Here is a 15,110-nt window from a genome sequence, read left to right as displayed (position 1 = left end):
AGTAGTAGGCTGGTAGACTCTGATTCAGAGTTGAATCAGGCTTGTAACAGTAGTAGGCTGGTAGACTCTGATTCAGAGTTGAATCAGCCTTGTGACAGTAGTGGGCTGGTAGACTCTGATTCAGAGTTGAATCAGGCTTGTAACAGTAGTGGGCTGGTAGACTCTGATTCAGAGTTGAATCAGGCTTGTAACAGTAGTAGGCTGGTAGACTCTGATTCAGAGTTGAATCAGGCTTGTAACAGTAGTAGGGTGGTAGACTCTGATTCAGAGTTGAATCAGGCTTGTAACAGTAGTAGGCTGGTAGACTCTGATTCAGAGTTGAATCAGGCTTGTGACAGTAGTAGGCTGGTAGACTCTGATTCAGAGTTGAATCAGGCTTGTAACAGTAGTAGGCTGGTAGACTCTGATTCAGAGTTGAATCAGCCTTGTGACAGTAGTAGGCTGGTAGACTCTGATTCAGAGTTGAATCAGGCTTGTAACAGTAGTAGGCTGGTAGACTCTGATTCAGAGTTGAATCAGGCTTGTAACAGTAGTAGGCTGGTAGACTCTGATTCAGAGTTGAATCAGGCTTGTGACAGTAGTGGGCTGGTAGACTCTGATTCAGAGTTGAATCAGGCTTGTAACAGTAGTAGGCTGGTAGACTCTGATTCAGAGTTGAATCAGGCTTGTAACAGTAGTGGGCTGGTAGACTCTGATTCAGAGTTGAATCAGGCTTGTGACAGTAGTGGGCTGGTAGACTCTGATTCAGAGTTGAATCAGGCTTGTAACAGTAGTGGGCTGGTAGACTCTGATTCAGAGTTGAATCAGGCTTGTGACAGTAGTGGGCTGGTAGACTCTGATTCAGAGTTGAATCAGGCTTGTGACAGTAGTGGGCTGGTAGACTCTGATTCAGAGTTGAATCAGGCTTGTAACAGTAGTGGGCTGGTAGACTCTGATTCAGAGTTGAATCAGGCTTGTAACAGTAGTAGGCTGGTAGACTCTGATTCAGAGTTGAATCAGGCTTGTAACAGTAGTAGGGTGGTAGACTCTGATTCAGAGTTGAATCAGGCTTGTAACAGTAGTAGGCTGGTAGACTCTGATTCAGAGTTGAATCAGGCTTGTGACAGTAGTAGGCTGGTAGACTCTGATTCAGAGTTGAATCAGGCTTGTAACAGTAGTAGGCTGGTAGACTCTGATTCAGAGTTGAATCAGCCTTGTGACAGTAGTAGGCTGGTAGACTCTGATTCAGAGTTGAATCAGGCTTGTAACAGTAGTAGGCTGGTAGACTCTGATTCAGAGTTGAATCAGGCTTGTAACAGTAGTAGGCTGGTAGACTCTGATTCAGAGTTGAATCAGGCTTGTGACAGTAGTGGGCTGGTAGACTCTGATTCAGAGTTGAATCAGGCTTGTAACAGTAGTAGGCTGGTAGACTCTGATTCAGAGTTGAATCAGGCTTGTAACAGTAGTGGGCTGGTAGACTCTGATTCAGAGTTGAATCAGGCTTGTGACAGTAGTGGGCTGGTAGACTCTGATTCAGAGTTGAATCAGGCTTGTAACAGTAGTGGGCTGGTAGACTCTGATTCAGAGTTGAATCAGGCTTGTGACAGTAGTGGGCTGGTAGACTCTGATTCAGAGTTGAATCAGGCTTGTGACAGTAGTGGGCTGGTAGACTCTGATTCAGAGTTGAATCAGGCTTGTAACAGTAGTGGGCTGGTAGACTCTGATTCAGAGTTGAATCAGGCTTGTAACAGTAGTGGGCTGGTAGACTCTGATTCAGAGTTGAATCAGGCTTGTAACAGTAGTGGGCTGGTAGACTCTGATTCAGAGTTGAATCAGGCTTGTAACAGTAGTGGGCTGGTAGACTCTGATTCAGAGTTGAATCAGGCTTGTAACAGTAGTGGGCTGGTAGACTCTGATTCAGAGTTGAATCAGGCTTGTAACAGTAGTGGGCTGGTAGACTCTGATTCAGAGTTGAATCAGGCTTGTAACAGTAGTAGGCTGGTAGACTCTGATTCAGAGTTGAATCAGGCTTGTAACAGTAGTGGGCTGGTAGACTCTGATTCAGAGTTGAATCAGGCTTGTAACAGTAGTAGGCTGGTAGACTCTGATTCAGAGTTGAATCAGGCTTGTAACAGTAGTAGGCTGGTAGACTCTGATTCAGAGTTGAATCAGGCTTGTGACAGTAGTAGGCTGGTAGACTCTGATTCAGAGTTGAATCAGGCTTGTAACAGTAGTAGGCTGGTAGACTCTGATTCAGAGTTGAATCAGGCTTGTAACAGTAGTAGGCTGGTAGACTCTGATTCAGAGTTGAATCAGGCTTGTAACAGTAGTAGGCTGGTAGACTCTGATTCAGAGTTGAATCAGGCTTGTAACAGTAGTAGGCTGGTAGACTCTGATTCAGAGTTGAATCAGGCTTGTAACAGTAGTAGGCTGGTAGACTCTGATTCAGAGTTGAATCAGGCTTGTAACAGTAGTAGGCTGGTAGACTCTGATTCAGAGTTGAATCAGGCTTGTAACAGTAGTGGGCTGGTAGACTCTGATTCAGAGTTGAATCAGGCTTGTAACAGTAGTGGGCTGGTAGACTCTGATTCAGAGTTGAATCAGGCTTGTAACAGTAGTAGGCTGGTAGACTCTGATTCAGAGTTGAATCAGGCTTGTAACAGTAGTAGGCTGGTAGACTCTGATTCAGAGTTGAATCAGGCTTGTAACAGTAGTAGGCTGGTAGACTCTGATTCAGAGTTGAATCAGGCTTGTAACAGTAGTAGGCTGGTAGACTCTGATTCAGAGTTGAATCAGGCTTGTAACAGTAGTAGGCTGGTAGACTCTGATTCAGAGTTGAATCAGGCTTGTGACAGTAGTAGGCTGGTAGACTCTGATTCAGAGTTGAATCAGGCTTGTAACAGTAGTAGGCTGGTAGACTCTGATTCAGAGTTGAATCAGGCTTGTAACAGTAGTAGGCTGGTAGACTCTGATTCAGAGTTGAATCAGGCTTGTAACAGTAGTAGGCTGGTAGACTCTGATTCAGAGTTGAATCAGGCTTGTAACAGTAGTAGGCTGGTAGACTCTGATTCAGAGTTGAATCAGGCTTGTAACAGTAGTAGGCTGGTAGACTCTGATTCAGAGTTGAATCAGGCTTGTAACAGTAGTAGGCTGGTAGACTCTGATTCAGAGTTGAATCAGGCTTGTAACAGTAGTGGGCTGGTAGACTCTGATTCAGAGTTGAATCAGGCTTGTAACAGTAGTAGGCTGGTAGACTCTGATTCAGAGTTGAATCAGGCTTGTAACAGTAGTAGGCTGGTAGACTCTGATTCAGAGTTGAATCAGGCTTGTAACAGTAGTAGGCTGGTAGACTCTGATTCAGAGTTGAATCAGGCTTGTAACAGTAGTAGGCTGGTAGACTCTGATTCAGAGTTGAATCAGGCTTGTAACAGTAGTAGGCTGGTAGACTCTGATTCAGAGTTGAATCAGGCTTGTGACAGTAGTAGGCTGGTAGACTCTGATTCAGAGTTGAATCAGGCTTGTAACAGTAGTAGGCTGGTAGACTCTGATTCAGAGTTGAATCAGGCTTGTAACAGTAGTAGGCTGGTAGACTCTGATTCAGAGTTGAATCAGGCTTGTAACAGTAGTAGGCTGGTAGACTCTGATTCAGAGTTGAATCAGGCTTGTAACAGTAGTAGGCTGGTAGACTCTGATTCAGAGTTGAATCAGGCTTGTAACAGTAGTAGGCTGGTAGACTCTGATTCAGAGTTGAATCAGGCTTGTAACAGTAGTAGGCTGGTAGACTCTGATTCAGAGTTGAATCAGGCTTGTAACAGTAGTAGGCTGGTAGACTCTGATTCAGAGTTGAATCAGGCTTGTAACAGTAGTGGGCTGGTAGACTCTGATTCAGAGTTGAATCAGGCTTGTAACAGTAGTGGGCTGGTAGACTCTGATTCAGAGTTGAATCAGGCTTGTAACAGTAGTAGGCTGGTAGACTCTGATTCAGAGTTGAATCAGGCTTGTAACAGTAGTAGGCTGGTAGACTCTGATTCAGAGTTGAATCAGGCTTGTAACAGTAGTAGGCTGGTAGACTCTGATTCAGAGTTGAATCAGGCTTGTAACAGTAGTGGGCTGGTAGACTCTGATTCAGAGTTGAATCAGGCTTGTAACAGTAGTAGGCTGGTAGACTCTGATTCAGAGTTGAATCAGGCTTGTAACAGTAGTGGGCTGGTAGACTCTGATTCAGAGTTGAATCAGGCTTGTAACAGTAGTAGGGTGGTAGACTCTGATTCAGAGTTGAATCAGGCTTGTAACAGTAGTAGGCTGGTAGACTCTGATTCAGAGTTGAATCAGGCTTGTAACAGTAGTAGGCTGGTAGACTCTGATTCAGAGTTGAATCAGGCTTGTAACAGTAGTAGGCTGGTAGACTCTGATTCAGAGTTGAATCAGGCTTGTAACAGTAGTAGGCTGGTAGACTCTGATTCAGAGTTGAATCAGGCTTGTAACAGTAGTAGGCTGGTAGACTCTGATTCAGAGTTGAATCAGGCTTGTAACAGTAGTGGGCTGGTAGACTCTGATTCAGAGTTGAATCAGGCTTGTAACAGTAGTAGGCTGGTAGACTCTGATTCAGAGTTGAATCAGGCTTGTAACAGTAGTAGGCTGGTAGACTCTGATTCAGAGTTGAATCAGGCTTGTAACAGTAGTAGGCTGGTAGACTCTGATTCAGAGTTGAATCAGGCTTGTGACAGTAGTAGGCTGGTAGACTCTGATTCAGAGTTGAATCAGGCTTGTAACAGTAGTAGGCTGGTAGACTCTGATTCAGAGTTGAATCAGGCTTGTGACAGTAGTAGGCTGGTAGACTCTGATTCAGAGTTGAATCAGGCTTGTGACAGTAGTAGGCTGGTAGACTCTGATTCAGAGTTGAATCAGGCTTGTAACAGTAGTAGGCTGGTAGACTCTGATTCAGAGTTGAATCAGGCTTGTGACAGTAGTAGGCTGGTAGACTCTGATTCAGAGTTGAATCAGGCTTGTAACAGTAGTAGGCTGGTAGACTCTGATTCAGAGTTGAATCAGGCTTGTAACAGTAGTAGGCTGGTAGACTCTGATTCAGAGTTGAATCAGGCTTGTAACAGTAGTAGGCTGGTAGACTCTGATTCAGAGTTGAATCAGGCTTGTAACAGTAGTAGGCTGGTAGACTCTGATTCAGAGTTGAATCAGGCTTGTAACAGTAGTAGGCTGGTAGACTCTGATTCAGAGTTGAATCAGGCTTGTAACAGTAGTAGGCTGGTAGACTCTGATTCAGAGTTGAATCAGGCTTGTAACAGTAGTAGGCTGGTAGACTCTGATTCAGAGTTGAATCAGGCTTGTAACAGTAGTGGGCTGGTAGACTCTGATTCAGAGTTGAATCAGGCTTGTAACAGTAGTGGGCTGGTAGACTCTGATTCAGAGTTGAATCAGGCTTGTAACAGTAGTAGGCTGGTAGACTCTGATTCAGAGTTGAATCAGGCTTGTAACAGTAGTAGGCTGGTAGACTCTGATTCAGAGTTGAATCAGGCTTGTAACAGTAGTAGGCTGGTAGACTCTGATTCAGAGTTGAATCAGGCTTGTAACAGTAGTGGGCTGGTAGACTCTGATTCAGAGTTGAATCAGGCTTGTAACAGTAGTAGGCTGGTAGACTCTGATTCAGAGTTGAATCAGGCTTGTAACAGTAGTGGGCTGGTAGACTCTGATTCAGAGTTGAATCAGGCTTGTAACAGTAGTAGGGTGGTAGACTCTGATTCAGAGTTGAATCAGGCTTGTAACAGTAGTAGGCTGGTAGACTCTGATTCAGAGTTGAATCAGGCTTGTAACAGTAGTAGGCTGGTAGACTCTGATTCAGAGTTGAATCAGGCTTGTAACAGTAGTAGGCTGGTAGACTCTGATTCAGAGTTGAATCAGGCTTGTAACAGTAGTAGGCTGGTAGACTCTGATTCAGAGTTGAATCAGGCTTGTAACAGTAGTAGGCTGGTAGACTCTGATTCAGAGTTGAATCAGGCTTGTAACAGTAGTGGGCTGGTAGACTCTGATTCAGAGTTGAATCAGGCTTGTAACAGTAGTAGGCTGGTAGACTCTGATTCAGAGTTGAATCAGGCTTGTAACAGTAGTAGGCTGGTAGACTCTGATTCAGAGTTGAATCAGGCTTGTAACAGTAGTAGGCTGGTAGACTCTGATTCAGAGTTGAATCAGGCTTGTGACAGTAGTAGGCTGGTAGACTCTGATTCAGAGTTGAATCAGGCTTGTAACAGTAGTAGGCTGGTAGACTCTGATTCAGAGTTGAATCAGGCTTGTAACAGTAGTAGGCTGGTAGACTCTGATTCAGAGTTGAATCAGGCTTGTGACAGTAGTAGGCTGGTAGACTCTGATTCAGAGTTGAATCAGGCTTGTAACAGTAGTAGGCTGGTAGACTCTGATTCAGAGTTGAATCAGGCTTGTAACAGTAGTGGGCTGGTAGACTCTGATTCAGAGTTGAATCAGGCTTGTAACAGTAGTAGGCTGGTAGACTCTGATTCAGAGTTGAATCAGGCTTGTAACAGTAGTAGGGTGGTAGACTCTGATTCAGAGTTGAATCAGGCTTGTAACAGTAGTAGGCTGGTAGACTCTGATTCAGAGTTGAATCAGGCTTGTAACAGTAGTAGGCTGGTAGACTCTGATTCAGAGTTGAATCAGGCTTGTGACAGTAGTAGGCTGGTAGACTCTGATTCAGAGTTGAATCAGGCTTGTAACAGTAGTAGGCTGGTAGACTCTGATTCAGAGTTGAATCAGGCTTGTAACAGTAGTAGGCTGGTAGACTCTGATTCAGAGTTGAATCAGGCTTGTAACAGTAGTGGGCTGGTAGACTCTGATTCAGAGTTGAATCAGGCTTGTAACAGTAGTGGGCTGGTAGACTCTGATTCAGAGTTGAATCAGGCTTGTAACAGTAGTAGGCTGGTAGACTCTGATTCAGAGTTGAATCAGGCTTGTAACAGTAGTAGGCTGGTAGACTCTGATTCAGAGTTGAATCAGGCTTGTAACAGTAGTAGGCTGGTAGACTCTGATTCAGAGTTGAATCAGGCTTGTAACAGTAGTAGGCTGGTAGACTCTGATTCAGAGTTGAATCAGGCTTGTAACAGTAGTAGGCTGGTAGACTCTGATTCAGAGTTGAATCAGGCTTGTGACAGTAGTAGGCTGGTAGACTCTGATTCAGAGTTGAATCAGGCTTGTAACAGTAGTAGGCTGGTAGACTCTGATTCAGAGTTGAATCAGGCTTGTAACAGTAGTAGGCTGGTAGACTCTGATTCAGAGTTGAATCAGGCTTGTAACAGTAGTAGGCTGGTAGACTCTGATTCAGAGTTGAATCAGGCTTGTAACAGTAGTAGGCTGGTAGACTCTGATTCAGAGTTGAATCAGGCTTGTAACAGTAGTAGGCTGGTAGACTCTGATTCAGAGTTGAATCAGGCTTGTAACAGTAGTAGGCTGGTAGACTCTGATTCAGAGTTGAATCAGGCTTGTAACAGTAGTGGGCTGGTAGACTCTGATTCAGAGTTGAATCAGGCTTGTAACAGTAGTAGGCTGGTAGACTCTGATTCAGAGTTGAATCAGGCTTGTAACAGTAATAGGCTGGTAGACTCTGATTCAGAGTTGAATCAGGCTTGTAACAGTAGTAGGCTGGTAGACTCTGATTCAGAGTTGAATCAGGCTTGTAACAGTAGTAGGCTGGTAGACTCTGATTCAGAGTTGAATCAGGCTTGTAACAGTAGTAGGCTGGTAGACTCTGATTCAGAGTTGAATCAGGCTTGTGACAGTAGTAGGCTGGTAGACTCTGATTCAGAGTTGAATCAGGCTTGTAACAGTAGTAGGCTGGTAGACTCTGATTCAGAGTTGAATCAGGCTTGTAACAGTAGTAGGCTGGTAGACTCTGATTCAGAGTTGAATCAGGCTTGTAACAGTAGTAGGCTGGTAGACTCTGATTCAGAGTTGAATCAGGCTTGTAACAGTAGTAGGCTGGTAGACTCTGATTCAGAGTTGAATCAGGCTTGTAACAGTAGTAGGCTGGTAGACTCTGATTCAGAGTTGAATCAGGCTTGTAACAGTAGTAGGCTGGTAGACTCTGATTCAGAGTTGAATCAGGCTTGTAACAGTAGTAGGCTGGTAGACTCTGATTCAGAGTTGAATCAGGCTTGTAACAGTAGTGGGCTGGTAGACTCTGATTCAGAGTTGAATCAGGCTTGTAACAGTAGTGGGCTGGTAGACTCTGATTCAGAGTTGAATCAGGCTTGTAACAGTAGTAGGCTGGTAGACTCTGATTCAGAGTTGAATCAGGCTTGTAACAGTAGTAGGCTGGTAGACTCTGATTCAGAGTTGAATCAGGCTTGTAACAGTAGTAGGCTGGTAGACTCTGATTCAGAGTTGAATCAGGCTTGTAACAGTAGTGGGCTGGTAGACTCTGATTCAGAGTTGAATCAGGCTTGTAACAGTAGTAGGCTGGTAGACTCTGATTCAGAGTTGAATCAGGCTTGTAACAGTAGTGGGCTGGTAGACTCTGATTCAGAGTTGAATCAGGCTTGTAACAGTAGTAGGGTGGTAGACTCTGATTCAGAGTTGAATCAGGCTTGTAACAGTAGTAGGCTGGTAGACTCTGATTCAGAGTTGAATCAGGCTTGTAACAGTAGTAGGCTGGTAGACTCTGATTCAGAGTTGAATCAGGCTTGTAACAGTAGTAGGCTGGTAGACTCTGATTCAGAGTTGAATCAGGCTTGTAACAGTAGTAGGCTGGTAGACTCTGATTCAGAGTTGAATCAGGCTTGTAACAGTAGTAGGCTGGTAGACTCTGATTCAGAGTTGAATCAGGCTTGTAACAGTAGTGGGCTGGTAGACTCTGATTCAGAGTTGAATCAGGCTTGTAACAGTAGTAGGCTGGTAGACTCTGATTCAGAGTTGAATCAGGCTTGTAACAGTAGTAGGCTGGTAGACTCTGATTCAGAGTTGAATCAGGCTTGTAACAGTAGTAGGCTGGTAGACTCTGATTTAGAATTGAATCAGGCTTGTGACAGTAGTAGGCTGGTAGACTCTGATTCAGAGTTGAATCAGGCTTGTAACAGTAGTAGGCTGGTAGACTCTGATTCAGAGTTGAATCAGGCTTGTAACAGTAGTAGGCTGGTAGACTCTGATTCAGAGTTGAATCAGGCTTGTGACAGTAGTAGGCTGGTAGACTCTGATTCAGAGTTGAATCAGGCTTGTAACAGTAGTAGGCTGGTAGACTCTGATTCAGAGTTGAATCAGGCTTGTGACAGTAGTAGGCTGGTAGACTCTGATTCAGAGTTGAATCAGGCTTGTAACAGTAGTAGGCTGGTAGACTCTGATTCAGAGTTGAATCAGGCTTGTAACAGTAGTAGGCTGGTAGACTCTGATTCAGAGTTGAATCAGGCTTGTAACAGTAGTAGGCTGGTAGACTCTGATTCAGAGTTGAATCAGGCTTGTAACAGTAGTAGGCTGGTAGACTCTGATTCAGAGTTGAATCAGGCTTGTAACAGTAGTAGGCTGGTAGACTCTGATTCAGAGTTGAATCAGGCTTGTAACAGTAGTAGGCTGGTAGACTCTGATTCAGAGTTGAATCAGGCTTGTAACAGTAGTAGGCTGGTAGACTCTGATTCAGAGTTGAATCAGGCTTGTAACAGTAGTGGGCTGGTAGACTCTGATTCAGAGTTGAATCAGGCTTGTAACAGTAGTGGGCTGGTAGACTCTGATTCAGAGTTGAATCAGGCTTGTAACAGTAGTAGGCTGGTAGACTCTGATTCAGAGTTGAATCAGGCTTGTAACAGTAGTAGGCTGGTAGACTCTGATTCAGAGTTGAATCAGGCTTGTAACAGTAGTAGGCTGGTAGACTCTGATTCAGAGTTGAATCAGGCTTGTAACAGTAGTGGGCTGGTAGACTCTGATTCAGAGTTGAATCAGGCTTGTAACAGTAGTAGGCTGGTAGACTCTGATTCAGAGTTGAATCAGGCTTGTAACAGTAGTGGGCTGGTAGACTCTGATTCAGAGTTGAATCAGGCTTGTAACAGTAGTAGGGTGGTAGACTCTGATTCAGAGTTGAACCAGGCTTGTAACAGTAGTAGGCTGGTAGACTCTGATTCAGAGTTGAATCAGGCTTGTAACAGTAGTAGGCTGGTAGACTCTGATTCAGAGTTGAATCAGGCTTGTAACAGTAGTAGGCTGGTAGACTCTGATTCAGAGTTGAATCAGGCTTGTAACAGTAGTAGGCTGGTAGACTCTGATTCAGAGTTGAATCAGGCTTGTAACAGTAGTAGGCTGGTAGACTCTGATTCAGAGTTGAATCAGGCTTGTAACAGTAGTGGGCTGGTAGACTCTGATTCAGAGTTGAATCAGGCTTGTAACAGTAGTAGGCTGGTAGACTCTGATTCAGAGTTGAATCAGGCTTGTAACAGTAGTAGGCTGGTAGACTCTGATTCAGAGTTGAATCAGGCTTGTAACAGTAGTAGGCTGGTAGACTCTGATTCAGAGTTGAATCAGGCTTGTGACAGTAGTAGGCTGGTAGACTCTGATTCAGAGTTGAATCAGGCTTGTAACAGTAGTAGGCTGGTAGACTCTGATTCAGAGTTGAATCAGGCTTGTAACAGTAGTAGGCTGGTAGACTCTGATTCAGAGTTGAATCAGGCTTGTGACAGTAGTAGGCTGGTAGACTCTGATTCAGAGTTGAATCAGGCTTGTAACAGTAGTAGGCTGGTAGACTCTGATTCAGAGTTGAATCAGGCTTGTAACAGTAGTGGGCTGGTAGACTCTGATTCAGAGTTGAATCAGGCTTGTAACAGTAGTAGGCTGGTAGACTCTGATTCAGAGTTGAATCAGGCTTGTAACAGTAGTAGGGTGGTAGACTCTGATTCAGAGTTGAATCAGGCTTGTAACAGTAGTAGGCTGGTAGACTCTGATTCAGAGTTGAATCAGGCTTGTAACAGTAGTAGGCTGGTAGACTCTGATTCAGAGTTGAATCAGGCTTGTGACAGTAGTAGGCTGGTAGACTCTGATTCAGAGTTGAATCAGGCTTGTAACAGTAGTAGGCTGGTAGACTCTGATTCAGAGTTGAATCAGGCTTGTAACAGTAGTAGGGTGGTAGACTCTGATTCAGAGTTGAATCAGGCTTGTAACAGTAGTAGGCTGGTAGACTCTGATTCAGAGTTGAATCAGGCTTGTAACAGTAGTAGGCTGGTAGACTCTGATTCAGAGTTGAATCAGGCTTGTGACAGTAGTAGGCTGGTAGACTCTGATTCAGAGTTGAATCAGGCTTGTAACAGTAGTAGGCTGGTAGACTCTGATTCAGAGTTGAATCAGGCTTGTGACAGTAGTAGGCTGGTAGACTCTGATTCAGAGTTGAATCAGGCTTGTGACAGTAGTAGGCTGGTAGACTCTGATTCAGAGTTGAATCAGGCTTGTGACAGTAGTAGGCTGGTAGACTCTGATTCAGAGTTGAATCAGGCTTGTGACAGTAGTAGGCTGGTAGACTCTGATTCAGAGTTGAATCAGGCTTGTAACAGTAGTGGGCTGGTAGACTCTGATTCAGAGTTGAATCAGGCTTGTAACAGTAGTAGGGTGGTAGACTCTGATTCAGAGTTGAATCAGGCTTGTAACAGTAGTAGGCTGGTAGACTCTGATTCAGAGTTGAATCAGGCTTGTAACAGTAGTAGGCTGGTAGACTCTGATTCAGAGTTGAATCAGGCTTGTAACAGTAGTAGGCTGGTAGACTCTGATTCAGAGTTGAATCAGGCTTGTAACAGTAGTAGGCTGGTAGACTCTGATTCAGAGTTGAATCAGGCTTGTAACAGTAGTAGGCTGGTAGACTCTGATTCAGAGTTGAATCAGGCTTGTAACAGTAGTGGGCTGGTAGACTCTGATTCAGAGTTGAATCAGGCTTGTAACAGTAGTAGGCTGGTAGACTCTGATTCAGAGTTGAATCAGGCTTGTAACAGTAGTAGGCTGGTAGACTCTGATTCAGAGTTGAATCAGGCTTGTAACAGTAGTAGGCTGGTAGACTCTGATTCAGAGTTGAATCAGGCTTGTGACAGTAGTAGGCTGGTAGACTCTGATTCAGAGTTGAATCAGGCTTGTAACAGTAGTAGGCTGGTAGACTCTGATTCAGAGTTGAATCAGGCTTGTAACAGTAGTAGGCTGGTAGACTCTGATTCAGAGTTGAATCAGGCTTGTGACAGTAGTAGGCTGGTAGACTCTGATTCAGAGTTGAATCAGGCTTGTAACAGTAGTAGGCTGGTAGACTCTGATTCAGAGTTGAATCAGGCTTGTGACAGTAGTAGGCTGGTAGACTCTGATTCAGAGTTGAATCAGGCTTGTAACAGTAGTAGGCTGGTAGACTCTGATTCAGAGTTGAATCAGGCTTGTAACAGTAGTAGGCTGGTAGACTCTGATTCAGAGTTGAATCAGGCTTGTAACAGTAGTAGGCTGGTAGACTCTGATTCAGAGTTGAATCAGGCTTGTAACAGTAGTAGGCTGGTAGACTCTGATTCAGAGTTGAATCAGGCTTGTAACAGTAGTAGGCTGGTAGACTCTGATTCAGAGTTGAATCAGGCTTGTAACAGTAGTAGGCTGGTAGACTCTGATTCAGAGTTGAATCAGGCTTGTAACAGTAGTAGGCTGGTAGACTCTGATTCAGAGTTGAATCAGGCTTGTAACAGTAGTGGGCTGGTAGACTCTGATTCAGAGTTGAATCAGGCTTGTAACAGTAGTGGGCTGGTAGACTCTGATTCAGAGTTGAATCAGGCTTGTAACAGTAGTAGGCTGGTAGACTCTGATTCAGAGTTGAATCAGGCTTGTAACAGTAGTAGGCTGGTAGACTCTGATTCAGAGTTGAATCAGGCTTGTAACAGTAGTAGGCTGGTAGACTCTGATTCAGAGTTGAATCAGGCTTGTAACAGTAGTGGGCTGGTAGACTCTGATTCAGAGTTGAATCAGGCTTGTAACAGTAGTAGGCTGGTAGACTCTGATTCAGAGTTGAATCAGGCTTGTAACAGTAGTGGGCTGGTAGACTCTGATTCAGAGTTGAATCAGGCTTGTAACAGTAGTAGGGTGGTAGTCTCTGATTCAGAGTTGAATCAGGCTTGTAACAGTAGTAGGCTGGTAGACTCTGATTCAGAGTTGAATCAGGCTTGTAACAGTAGTAGGCTGGTAGACTCTGATTCAGAGTTGAATCAGGCTTGTAACAGTAGTAGGCTGGTAGACTCTGATTCAGAGTTGAATCAGGCTTGTAACAGTAGTAGGCTGGTAGACTCTGATTCAGAGTTGAATCAGGCTTGTAACAGTAGTAGGCTGGTAGACTCTGATTCAGAGTTGAATCAGGCTTGTAACAGTAGTGGGCTGGTAGACTCTGATTCAGAGTTGAATCAGGCTTGTAACAGTAGTAGGCTGGTAGACTCTGATTCAGAGTTGAATCAGGCTTGTAACAGTAGTAGGCTGGTAGACTCTGATTCAGAGTTGAATCAGGCTTGTAACAGTAGTAGGCTGGTAGACTCTGATTCAGAGTTGAATCAGGCTTGTGACAGTAGTAGGCTGGTAGACTCTGATTCAGAGTTGAATCAGGCTTGTAACAGTAGTAGGCTGGTAGACTCTGATTCAGAGTTGAATCAGGCTTGTAACAGTAGTAGGCTGGTAGACTCTGATTCAGAGTTGAATCAGGCTTGTGACAGTAGTAGGCTGGTAGACTCTGATTCAGAGTTGAATCAGGCTTGTAACAGTAGTAGGCTGGTAGACTCTGATTCAGAGTTGAATCAGGCTTGTAACAGTAGTGGGCTGGTAGACTCTGATTCAGAGTTGAATCAGGCTTGTAACAGTAGTAGGCTGGTAGACTCTGATTCAGAGTTGAATCAGGCTTGTAACAGTAGTAGGGTGGTAGACTCTGATTCAGAGTTGAATCAGGCTTGTAACAGTAGTAGGCTGGTAGACTCTGATTCAGAGTTGAATCAGGCTTGTAACAGTAGTAGGCTGGTAGACTCTGATTCAGAGTTGAATCAGGCTTGTGACAGTAGTAGGCTGGTAGACTCTGATTCAGAGTTGAATCAGGCTTGTAACAGTAGTAGGCTGGTAGACTCTGATTCAGAGTTGAATCAGGCTTGTAACAGTAGTAGGCTGGTAGACTCTGATTCAGAGTTGAATCAGGCTTGTAACAGTAGTAGGGTGGTAGACTCTGATTCAGAGTTGAATCAGGCTTGTAACAGTAGTAGGCTGGTAGACTCTGATTCAGAGTTGAATCAGGCTTGTAACAGTAGTAGGCTGGTAGACTCTGATTCAGAGTTGAATCAGGCTTGTGACAGTAGTAGGCTGGTAGACTCTGATTCAGAGTTGAATCAGGCTTGTAACAGTAGTAGGCTGGTAGACTCTGATTCAGAGTTGAATCAGGCTTGTGACAGTAGTAGGCTGGTAGACTCTGATTCAGAGTTGAATCAGGCTTGTGACAGTAGTAGGCTGGTAGACTCTGATTCAGAGTTGAATCAGGCTTGTGACAGTAGTAGGCTGGTAGACTCTGATTCAGAGGGGGAGGGGCAGGTCGACTACACACACTGGCAAAGATGTTCGGCTTGCAGACAGGGTGGCAGACAGGGTGGCAGACAGGGTGGCAGACAGGGTGGCAGACAGGGTGGCAGACAGGGTGGCAGACAGGGTGGCAGACAGGGTGGCAGACAGGGTGGCAGACAGGGTGGCAGACAGGGTGGCAGACAGGGTGGCAGACAGGGTGGCAGACAGGGTGGCAGACAGGGTGGCAGACAGGGTGGCAGGCAGGCTGGCAGACATGGAGGCAGGCAGGCTGGCAGACAGGGAGGCAGGCAGGCAGGCTGGCAGACAGGGTGGCAGGCAGGCTGGCAGAAATGGAGGCAGGCAGATAGACAGGCAGACAGGCAGGCAGGCAGACAGAAAGGGAGGCTGGTTGGCAGACACTGGAGTGAGATTTTTGCATTGGTGCTTTGTTGAATTTTTTGTGCAAATAGAATTATGTCTGGAACGGTTCCCATGCTTTTAAAATAAGGGTTCTGTTCCAGAACATTATAGATCACTTTTGTTCCCGGTTTTCATTCTGTTCCTCAAAAAATGTCCTTCTTGTCCGGTTTTCGGTTCTGTTC

The sequence above is a fragment of the Salvelinus alpinus genome, chromosome 6 (assembly GCF_045679555.1).
Source record: "Salvelinus alpinus chromosome 6, SLU_Salpinus.1, whole genome shotgun sequence".
Lineage (NCBI taxonomy): Eukaryota > Metazoa > Chordata > Actinopteri > Salmoniformes > Salmonidae > Salvelinus > Salvelinus alpinus.
This window is presented reverse-complemented; position numbering follows the sequence as displayed.